The sequence below is a fragment of the Cupressus sempervirens genome, chromosome 11, assembly GCF_028749045.1.
Source record: "Cupressus sempervirens isolate cs-2001-9-10 chromosome 11, ASM2874904v1, whole genome shotgun sequence".
Taxonomy (NCBI): domain Eukaryota; kingdom Viridiplantae; phylum Streptophyta; class Pinopsida; order Cupressales; family Cupressaceae; genus Cupressus; species Cupressus sempervirens.
In genome coordinates, this window is record NC_143128.1 from 480236035 (window position 1) to 480245515 (window position 9481).

Genomic DNA, 9481 nt, shown 5'->3' on the forward strand with positions numbered 1-9481 from the left:
AGAAAGTTTGATGAATATTATTGAACCTTAGTTGAGGAACAAGAAAAGAACTATTTTGATTATGGGAGGAAACTATGAGGAAGTAAATAAAGAAATTGAGGCAACAATAGTCAAAATTATGATAGAAATTAAGCCACCAATTTCCTGATAAATAAATGGTATAGAGGAAAGTATGAATCTAGGGAGAGTAAACCTTACTCCTATCACAACTATAGTACCTACAGAAGAGAAGGATGAAGCAGTTCCTTCACTAGCAAAAACACTAGATATATAGGATAGATGTAGAAGCACCATAATAAGATGCCCCTCAAATAAAATTAGTATAGATACCATGAACATTGATAATACATACATCACATTGGATACAATAGATGATCCTTTTAAGGATTTTGGACCCTTTGTTGACAATTTGGTAGGTTACACAAGCTCTGAAGATGAAGAGAAGAAGGATGGAAACAAAGTGAAGAAAAAAGAAAAGAAAAGAAGGAATAAGAGAAAAAGAATGATGATCTGGATACTTTAGCAGATGCACTTAATAAAATTGATGAGAATTTTCAAGGTAATTGGAAGGTGACTACACAAGAAAAATATCTGTGTATACCCCAGTTGAAAGACATTAAGATTGAGGTTGACGAAGTTTTTTTCCAACATAAGGATGAAAACTTACTAGTCACTCCTATCAGAAGTGTAGAAACACCAAGTTCTTCAAGATCACCATTGAGGTCAATTTTAGAAACAATATATGGAGATGATGATGATGATCAATTTGGCTTGATATCATCTTTGAGAATAATTATTGAAAAGAATAAAAGAGTGAGAAGTCTACAAGGCACATTAGTGGAAGTGACAAAAGTTGGAATATATTATATCAGTAACAATCACTGAATCAGACCCATATATGAAGGATAAAGAAGTAATCAAAGCATTTGATAATGAGTTCACTTTGTAATAAGAAGTTATAGCTACAAAGGCACAAACTCTTCATGATGTTGAATTATTTAGAAAGACTTGTGGAAACATATTGTAATTAAAACCCCTAATAGGGTTGAGGCTTCTAACAAGGTCTAGTCCTCTAACAAGGATCAAGAAACTATAAAAAAAATAGACTCCTAACAAGGTCAATATCTTTCATAATATACTTTTGATTAGTAGATCATTTTGTGGGTACCACCCCCACCGAGGTTTTCCCTTGGCGATGGTTTCCATAGTCAACAAAATATGGTGTTATGTGTTGTATTATTTTATGGTTGTGTTTACTATTCAAATTAATCAATTTATTCATTTATGCAAGTTATAATATTGTTAATGATATCTATAATTGGGAAAGATTTTGTGAATTATTGATTCACCCCCCCCTTAGTATTTCCTATTTCTAAAATTGAATGGCTTGATTTTAATCCTCTAACTACCTGAGATGTGATGAGGTCAGTTCTCAAATTATCCTAGGTGTCTAATGTAGGAGCATCCTAGGTGAATGAGAAATCTTAACTCACCCCAAAAATATTTCCTTTCTATTTCTTGAATAAGGGTTGTCTCAGTGTAGAGTTGTTGTTTGTGAAGACTTTCTACTTAGTAAGTTGGTCATACGAACTTGAAATGTCCTAATTTCAAAGGTGGAGTTCATCTTGGATATATTAGCCTGCTAGTTTAGGCTCACTACCATATAACGAGTATTCAAGAAGTTATTGTGGATTTTGGGTGTGTAATTTTGGAAGAAAAACTTGATGCAGGAGCATCCAATGGTGTAAGGGCAATCCTATATCACCCAAAAATATGCTCAGTGTTAGTTTCTATTCAAAGTGTTTTCATTTCTAGACACCCATTTGGGTCAAATAAAGATTCCAACTCTCATAGCTCCACTATTGGTTTTTTGGGTTAGAGTTTTTGAGCACCTTGGGATACGTGCTAATGTAGAAAATAGGTTATTTTGTAATTGAGGCTTAATTATAATGATTTAGAGGGTTTAAGTTGGAGGGGTGATTATACTTGTAATTTAAAGCACTCCAAAAAAAATTTGGGTCAAAAGGCTTTATGGTTTGAAAGTTATTGTAGTTTTAAGTTGTCTGGAGACCTCCTAAGAGCACTTTAAAGTCAGATTTGAGGCACTAAATAGTCTCGTACAGGCCCAAAAAATGGGGGAGAGCAAAGCTACTCCATAGGGGTATAAAGAGCTTTCTAAAAATATAAATGGTTCGTCAATCGGAGTCCTAGATCAAAAGTTATGCCTCTCAGAAGTTGGACTACCATTTCTGGATTCTTCTAATTTTACACCAACTTCTGATGTGTTTTCTAGAACCTTCTATTTTGGTGTTGGATGCCAAATGGTATATTATAAAATGTATTCCTAACCCTAAACCTAATTTGGTTTACTTAAGGACCTTTCTAGCATTGTAGAGGCAATTTTTAGTGGAGTTTGGGAGAAGGTACCCATGAAAAGGGTTTTCTCCGGAATCTAATAACATTGTAAGCCCATAGGGCATGTCATGGAGTCTATCTTTGTTGTACTGAATGTAATAACATATCATTTCTAATAATAATATTCCCCCTTTCCTATTGTGTTCATTTTTGTCTTGGATTGTGTTCTCATCAAAACTTTAGGCTCTGTTTTGAAGGCCTTAGAGGCTTTGGATAGGCTCCAAAATGAGTCCAACTAGGGTTTATGCAAGTCAAGCAATATAGATCAAAAGCCAAGGATTCTAGAATGGAGTTATAATAACTAATCAGGTCAAAAACTCACAAGTTATGGTCTTCTAAAGTTGGGCTAGCTAAAATTTCAAAAATAAATGTCATAATTTTTTTGAGCCAACATTATATGTAATTTTAGAGTTGTTAGGGTTTGATGTCTAGAAACTTCTCGGATGGTGAAAAATTTCCTATATAAGGAATGCCCATAGATTTTATAGGACAACTATGGATGATAGTTCACGACTATTTCTTGCAAATTATTGTAAGGAAGGTGCCCATGTGGTTTTTCATATTATATTTCTAGATTATGTAATTCCACATTCGGGCAATAATAAGAAGCCCATATTTGTTTCTCACAAATTGTTGTTATTTATTTGTTTTTGTTTTGTGTTTATGGTATTAAGGGGTGCACCCTTCATCAAGCACATAAGTGTGAATACTAGGAATGGAGGTTAAAATTGGTATGGAAGGTTTAATGATTGTGGAGGGAAGAGTGTATCCTAACTCTTGAGCACATTTTTTCAAAGGCTTAACATGCATATTAATGAGATGAGATGTACTAGGAAAAATAGAAATTTTGTCAAAATGATTAATAAACTTCTTAATATCCTCAATAATGACAAAACTATTGAGATTTTGATTCCCTACATAAGCCAATTTTATAACTGATAAAATTCATGAGAAAGCTTGTCTACTTGGGAAGAAGGAGCTCTCAAGGTTTCATATTCATTATTGAAAGAGTGTGAAAAATTATTCTTTATGACATGGTTGAGATCATGAGTGAAAGTTTGGTATCATTATGGGTCCTAATAATGAAAGAGGAATCATGATCAAAACACTTCACGAGTCTATGGATTAATATGAATACTATATGTTGGACTTGTTGGCAATTTGGATAAGTAGGAAAAGTTTGAATAAAGTAAGAGTTGTCATTTATGGAAAAATGTATTTTGTATAAAGAAGGCATTATATATAGATGAATATTTCATAGATAGATAAGGAAAATTTTCTAAGTACAAGCTAGTTATCCAAAAAAATAGAGAAAGTTTTGTTGTGTATGGATGATAGAGACATTATTGGCATATGAATAGTTGGGTATGAACAATATAGAGTGTCAGGATGATGTATGTAAGCATGAGAGTCAGAGTGGTTAGTATAGAAGAAGATATGACATATTTACTAGTCATGACAATATTTAGGTGGAACAAAGGATAAAAATAAATGGGTAATTATGAGTTAAGAAATTAATTTTTTTATGAAATTATTACTTCACTAGTTAGGGATGACATCCTACATGTTAACCATAAGAGGGAAAGAGTTATTTTTGTATTTCTCCAAATGTGTAAAATCTTGAAGGTCAACTGGACAATATTTTATGAATTACAAAGTTATAAAGGAAGATTACAATATACGAAGTAGAGTGTCCTTCCTATGAAGACTATGCAAACTTTGTGTGATGCGAATTTTGATGTATGAATAAAAGATTTCAAATTTTGTGATGAGCAACATTAACATATTAGATATTGAAGATATCAATAACAAGCAAGAGGTTTTTGTATCTATCTCTTTGTATCAAGGAACTATATTGTATATTGCATGTTTAGGAAATGGGCTCATCTTGTATACATTTTGTAATTGTACATAACAACTCCTAATAGGGTTGAGGATTTTAACAAGGCCTAGTCCTCTAACAAAGAAAAAGACATTATATGTATGTAATAGACTCCTAATAGGGTCAATATCCTTAACCAAATACTTTTGTTTAGTGAATACTTTTGTGGGTACCATCCCCACTAAGGTTTCCCTTGGCTAGGGTTTCCCTAGTTAACAAAATATGGTGTTATGAGATCTCTTTGTGTATGGTTATTTTTACTATTCATAATTTTTAGTTTACTTTCATATGCAAGTTATAAGGTAATTAATGATATCCAGTTTTAGGTGAAAGTTTGTAGAATACTAATTCACCCCCTCTAATTATTCCCTATTTCTAATAGGACTTAATGTGATAAAGATCATTAAAGAGAAGATAAAAAAGAAAAATCTAACAAGATCTAACCATAATAAAATTTAACAAATATAAATGTAACAAGGAGTATAGAAAGATAGATCTAAATGCAAACAAATAGAAAAATCTAATTCCAAATCACACAAAGGGATAAATTCACAATGAAGAAATATAAATCCAAAATAAAAAAGTGGAGATACATCAAGTTCACTAAAAGATGAACATGCAATGTAAAGAAATAATATAACTCCAAAATGAAAGGGGCACAAGTTAGGTTTGCCAATATGTTTGGGAGGGAACTGTCATTGATGAATTTAACAATATTAACTATATGAGACAAATTCATTATCAACACAATTTCACACTAGACCATTCAATACAAGTGAAAGGGGGCTTCCAATCATAACTCTCAATATAATTAATATTAGATTAGTGAAAACCAAGTAGTATTAAGGGATGCCAATAGTAAATACAAATTAGACTAAGGAAGTACACAAGAAAGTCCTCTTTCATGTAATGCTAATTAACTTCAAATATGCAATGTGAATATAAGTTGAACCAATTGATATGTGTAAAATAGATCTAGGTGCTATATGTGCAAAATTAACCCAATTAAAATATGCAAATATGTCTATTTTAAGAGATGAAAAGGAGGAAAAATTAGCTTGAAATATACAAAGGAAAATTATTTTTTTCTTTGAAAATTATGGATATGAAACAATGATTGAGATTCTAATTGTAGTTCTATTATCAAGATAAGAAACCTAGAAATAATATTTTCTTAGGCCTCCAAGTACATGTTGATCAATAGAAAACTATGTTAGCATGACTGTTGATGGTATTACTTTGGGGGAGTATCCTAAGAATTGGAGAGATTGTTTATGATTTCCATTTGCATTCATGACTATGTTTGTCATTGATGTAAATCTAGTATTGTTTCTATGAAGATTGGCAGAGTAGAAGACAAAAAATGAGGTTGTATGGACTATGTATTGATAATTATATCAAGTGTAGTCAAGGATGTTTTCTACACTATATCCTGATGATATGGATAAGTGCACATACAAAGAGTCAAAGACTTGCAAAAGATATTCTTGATTTTTAGAAGATAGTAAGTAGATAGAGTACTTGATAAGTGGTTTTTGATGATTGACTTATATTTCTTAACTGAGATAGAATCATGATGAGTGTAGTTAGATTGATAGAAGACAACTTGATGATGATGTCAGTGAGTGCCACTAGTACATTTTGGAAAATATGTGACTTTATGACTAAACATTTTAGTCACACCACCAAAATTTTTAGTTGTGTGACTAAAACTGATCACACTACACTATTTCTTTATAATTTACAAGTATAGATGACTAATTTGGTCATTGAGTAAAATCACAAGATCAACCAAATATAAGTGACTATTTAAACTACTAAATAAATGACTAAATAAGTGACTGCATACTTAATAACTAATAATTAGTCACCTAAACACAAGTAACTAAATAAACTACCAAATAAATGCCTAAATAAGTGACTATACAAATAATCATCTATACTTTCTTTCTTCTCTTTCTCTCAAGTTTATTTATTAATGGATTAGGTTAACTTTATTTTTCATAACTCATTCATGGCCCCTAGTCCTTACATTTCTCATACTAATCATGGTTTTAATTTTCATCTTCTTGGATACATGACACTTTGTTAAATGGCTTGGGATATTTTGTTCACCATTTTGGGCTCTTAGACCAATATTGCAAACATATTTTGTTTTCCTCTAAGAGGTATACCAATAAATGGGTAGATTAATTATTATTTTTTCTTAATTTATTTCTCATCTATTTATTACTCATTTGGATTCTCAATTGTTTACTCCAATATTCATAAGTAATAGAATTATATGGTTTAATATTTTGAAGTGCTTTCTCCTCTAACATTAGCTAAACCAAATTTGACTCATATAATATTAGATGTTCAAATCAAATCATTTTTTTTGTATACATGAAATCTTTAGACCTTAAACATGTAACCTATTTTGAGGGATTATATCTTGACTGCACTTCCATTTCAAAATTTCAAGACATAGTTATTTCTTGGAGAAATTAGGTTCAATTTACATGGGAAAGAGAAGGAGCTAGAAGTCAAGCTAGGGTTAGAATATTCACTACAGGTGAACCTCACTTGGGATGGATCTCATCTATATGGAATCTATAAGTTTGAGGTTCAATGCACACTTTTTCTTTTCTTTTTGATATTATTAGAAAATACATTTATTAAAAGATTGCAACCATGGTGAATTATGCCATATTTATTCTTATTTTTCTTTCATAAAATATTTATTTTTTGAACTCTTTAGTTCATCATAGTTCTAGCACCTAAGATGTGAAGAATTTATTCCTCTTTAGGTATACAAATAATGTTGCTATGTAACTAACTAAAATGTTTTAGGGGAGGAAACTTCTAACTAGAAGAAAATAGATTAGAGAATTAGTCTATGATATTTAAAAAATGTTTTTATAAATGTATGTTAATAATTAATAATAGAAAAAATGTTTACTATTTTCATTAAATTTGAAGCATGACTAGAATTGTTTTCACATCTATAATTATGATCCTTTAGTTAGTACATTGTAACACACTTTTAAGCATTTGGTATTAAAAAATTCCCATGAGTTTCTTTGGTAGGCTTGTTGGCAATATGGATAAGTAGGATGAGTAAGATTTGTCATTTAGGGAAAAATATAATTCTAGAATAGAAGGCATAATGAAAAGTTGAAGATTATATGGTTAGAAAAATAAAATTATCTAAGTGTTAGACAGTTTTAATATCAATATAGAGACATTTGTGATATTACAAAGTCTACAGAGACATTTGGCATGTGCATAGTTAGGTATGGACAATAAAGATAGTCATGATGATGTGGTCAAGAGCGTAGATCAATATGGACAATATGACATCATATATAAACCCTTAATAGAATTGCAGAGCTCAAAGATGAAAAAATTGCTAAGGACAAGAGCTTTAATGCACGTGTTATTGGGTTTAACTCTGGCTTTCTTCTGCTCATGTAATCCGTACACGATATTAACCCTAACTTAGCATAAACTAATTTTGTATTTATAGAAACATGTGAAAGCATGTAAGTTGAATGGAAAAAGTTTTGTAAAAAGGAAAAGTACAAGTAAGAAGTTATTACTTGTGAAGTACTGCGTAAGCATGCGAACTATGTATATGATATGTGAACTTATGTAAAGGCTATGTGATGCAAATTTTTATGAAATATTAGAGATATGTAAAGTAAAAAAATCAATAGTAAAGAGGTTTTTATATCTATCTCTTTTTTATAAAGGCACTACATTGTATAATCACATGTTTGGGTAGTGGGCTCTTCTTACATACATTTGTCATTATATTAACAACTCCTAAAAGGGTTGAAGAAACTCCTAATAGGGTTGAGGCTTTTAATAGGGCCTAGTCCTCTAACAAGGACAAACACTATATGTACTTCATAGACTCCTAACATGGTCAATATCCTTAACATGATTCTTTTGTTTAGTGGATCATTTTGTGGGTACCATCCCCACTGAGGTTTTCCCTTAGCCAAGGTTTCCCTAGTTAAAAAAAATGGTGTTATGAGTTATCTTTATGTATGGATTTATTTACTATTCAACATTATTGATTTACTTTCATATGCATGTTGTAAAGTAATTAACAAAATTTAGTTTTTCTTCTGAGACCAATGATATTGCTTTCAACTTGGATTATATCTCGACCCATGATTCTCCACATTCTTCCCATAGTACTATCAGAAAGAGAGGTAAGCCCTCTTCTAATAAGGGTAAATTTAGGGATAATGTCCCTTCCTAAAAGTGAAAGAAAAAATAAGATTAACATTAGCCTTGAGATCAATGGTGTTATCATTAAAGAGGATAGTGGAAAGATGATGATTAAGAAGGTCTTTCATGATAAAAATGATAGGAAGGAGAATAGTAATAACTACAAAGATGGGCTAGTCAACCAAATTACTCATACTCTGGATACATAGTGTGCTCAAAATTCCCTTGTTATTTTTACCCTTTCCCTTGATCCAATATCAACTAATGCTCCTTTGGACAAATTCAATCATGAAGATATTAATCTTGGTATAGAAAATGAGCTCAATTCCCATAACCATGACTTGAAGGAAAAGTTATAAAAAAAAAATTCTAGAGAATGTTGATTCTGAGGGTGATGTTAATATTTTGGAATTTCTAAATAAAGCTAATGACAAGGCTATTGGGATGGTGATGGACAACTAGATGTATAATGAAATTAAAAAGCTTCACTCATCTGTTTCTTCCTTGCAAGAGAAATCCCTATTTTTATAGGTAAAGCTAGATGAGGAAAGTAAGAAGTGGAGGGAGAAAAAATCTCTAGTTGGGAACATCCCAATTAAACCTTAGGATTATGAAGCTTCCCTAAGAAAAATGATTAAGGATAATAAGATGGGTATGTAGGGTGTCACCTCATCCATCCTAGCTATTGTTGCTTCTATTGGAAAATTTTCTCTAGATGAAGCTATCTTAACTAGTCATGTTCCACTATTGGCTGATGGTCTGTGTAGAAGAACTAGACAAAGTACTAAGAAAGTAGAACTCTAGCTTCCTACAAAGAATATTCAAGACTCTCTCAAAGAGGTTGGTGTTTTAGGAACTTCTATTACTAGTGCTATTAAAGATCTGATCTAAGTTTATTTAGGGCTTTTCTAGACTTTTCATCCCTATTGTTTTGTTGATTTATGTTGGTTGTTGGTCCTTGTA